Here is a 3,420-nt window from a genome sequence, read left to right as displayed (position 1 = left end):
TACATTTACCTGGTATTTCAGGTCACTAACAGGTAGTTACGCTTTGATGGACTAAATTGAGATTTTATGCACCTAATTGCAACATTAAAAATTTTGATGTTTCAGGTAAGTTTGATGGCCTATTTGACACATTTTATGCTAAAAGAGTGACATTTACATTTACCTGTTATTACAAGTCACTAACAGATAATTATGTATTGATGAACTAAATTGACATGTTTGTGTACCAAATTACAACGTTAAATAGTTTGAGAGCCTAATTGATGCCTATTTGACACATTTTATGCAAAAAAAGTGACATTTAAATTTACCTGGTATTACAGGTCACTAACAGGTAATTATGCTTTATAAACTAAATTGACATTTTTATGTATCTAATTGCAATTTTAATTGGTTTGAATGCCTAATTGATTTTTCAGATAAAGTTCGATGGTCTATTTGACACATTTTATGCAAAAAAAAAAAAAGAAAAAAGTGACATTTACATTTACCAAGTATTTCAGGTCACTAACAAGTAATTACGGTTGATGAACTAAATTGACATGTTTATGCACCTAGTTGCAACATTAAAAATTTTGAGGGCCTAATTGATTTTTCAGGTAAAGTTCGATGGCCTATTTGACACATTTTATGCCAAAAAAGTGACATTTACATTTACCTGTTATTACAGGTCACTAACAGGTAATTATGCATTGATGAACTAAATTGACATGTTTATGTACCAAATTGCAACGTTAAATAGTTTGAGAGCCTAATTGATGCCTATTTGACACATTTTATGCAAAAAAAGTGACATTTAAATTTACCTGGTATTACAGGTCACTAACAGGTAATTATGCTTTATAAACTAAATTGACATTTTTATGTATCTAATTGCAATTTTAATTGATTTGAATGCCTAATTGATTTTTCAGATAAAGTTCGATGGTCTATTTGATACATTTTATGCAAAAAAAATGATATTTACATTTACCTGGTATTTCAGGTCACTAAAAGGTGATTACGCTTTGATGGACTAAATTGACATGTTTATGCACCTAATTGCAACATTAAAAATTTTGAGGGGCTAATTGATGTTTCATGTAAGTTTGATGGCCTAGTTGACACATTTTATGCTAAAAAAGTGACATTTACATTTACCTGTTATTACAGGTCACTAACAGGTAATTATGCGTTGATGAACTAAATTGGCAGGTTTATGTACCAAATTGCAATGTTAAATAGTTTGAGAGCCTAATTGATGCCTATTTGACACATTTTATGCAAAAAAAATGACATTTAAATTTACCTGGTATTAAAGGTCACTAACAGGTAATTATGCTTTATATACTAAATTGACATTTTTATGTATCTAATTGCAATTTTAATTGGTTTGAATGCCTAATTGATTTTTCAGATAAAGTTCGATGGTCTATTTGACACATTTTATGCAAAAAAAAAAAAAAAAAAGAAGTGACATTTACATTTACCAAGTATTTCAGGTCACTAACAAGTAATTACGGTTGATGAACTAAATTGACATGTTTATGCACCTAGTTGCAACATTAAAAATTTTGAGGGCCTAATTGATTTTTCAAGTAAAGTTCGATGGCCTATTTGACACATTTTATGCTATAAAAGTGACATTTACATTACCTGTTATAACAGGTCACTAACAGGTAATTATGCATTGATGAACTAAATTGACATGTTTATGTACCAAATTGCAACGTTAAATAGTTTGAGAGCCTAATTGATGCCTATTTGACACATTTTATGCAAAAAAAGTGACATTTAAATTACCTGGTATTAAAGGTGACTAACAGGTAATTATGCTTTACAAACTAAATTGACATTTTAATGTATATAATTGCAATTTTAATTGGTTTGAATGCCTAATTGATTTTTCAGATAAAGTTCGATGGTCTATTTGACACATTTTATGCAAAAAAAGTGACATTTAAATTACCTGGTATTAAAGGTGACTAACAGGTAATTATGCTTTACAAACTAAATTGACATTTTAATGTATATAATTGCAATTTTAATTGGTTTGAATGCCTAATTGATTTTTCAGATAAAGTTCGATGGTCTATTTGACACATTTTATGCTATAAAAGTGACATTTACATTACCTGTTATAACAGGTCACTAACAGGTAATTACGCTTTGATGGACTAAATTGAGATTTTATGCACCTAATTGCAACATTAAAAATTTTGAAGGCGTAATTTATTTTTAGTAAAGTTCGATGACCTATTTGACATATTTAACGCTAAAAAATTGACATTTACATTTACCTATTATTACAGGTCACTAACAAGTAATTATGGCGTGATGAACTAAATTGGCATGTTTATGTACTAAATTGCAACTTTAAATAGTTTGAGAGCCTAGTTGATGCCTACTTGACACATTTTATGCAAAAAAAGTGACATTTAAATTTACCTGTTATTACAGGTCACTACTAGGTAACTATGCTTTATAAACCAAATTTTAAAATGGCTGAGTGCCTAATTGATTTTTCAGATAAATTTCGGTGGTCTATTTGACACATTTTATGCAAAAAAAAAAAGTGACATTTACATTTATCAAGTATTTCGGGTCACTAATAAGTATTTACGGTTGATGGTCTAAATTGACATGTTTATGTACCTAATTGCAACATTAAAAATTTTGAGGGGCTAATTGATGTTTCAGGTAAGTTTGATGGCCTATTTGACACATTTTATGCTAAAAAAGTAACATTTACATTTACCTGTTATTACAGGTCACTAACAGATAATTATGCATAGATGAACTAAATTGACATGTTTGTGTACCAAATTACAACGTTNCAATTTTAATTGATTTGAATGCCTAATTGATTTTTCAGATAAAGTTCGATGGTCTATTTGACACATTTTATGCAAAAAAAATGATATTTACATTTACCTGGTATTTCAGGTCACTAACAGGTGATTACGCTTTGATGGACTAAATTGACATGTTTATGCACCTAATTGCAACATTAAAAATTTTGAGGGGCTAATTGATGTTTCATGTAAGTTTGATGGCCTAGTTGACACATTTTATGCTAAAAAAGTGACATTTACATTTACCTGTTATTACAGGTCACTAACAGGTAATTATGCGTTGATGAACTAAATTGGCAGGTTTATGTACCAAATTGCAATGTTAAATAGTTTGAGAGCCTAATTGATGCCTATTTGACACATTTTATGCAAAAAAATGACATTTAAACTTTCCTGGTATTAAAGGTCACTAACAGGTAATTACGCTTTATAAACTAAATTGATATTTTTATGTATCTAATTGCAATTTTAATTGGTTTGAATGCCTAGTTGATTTTTCAGATAAAGTTCGATGGTCTATTTGACACATTTTATGCAAAAAAAAAAAAAAGTGACATTTACATTTACCAAGTATTTCAGGTCACTA

Source organism: Ipomoea triloba, chromosome 16 (assembly GCF_003576645.1).
Source record: "Ipomoea triloba cultivar NCNSP0323 chromosome 16, ASM357664v1".
Classification (NCBI taxonomy): Eukaryota; Viridiplantae; Streptophyta; class Magnoliopsida; order Solanales; family Convolvulaceae; genus Ipomoea; species Ipomoea triloba.
The sequence above is the reverse complement of the archived record's forward strand: the minus strand, read 5'-3'. Positions refer to the sequence as shown.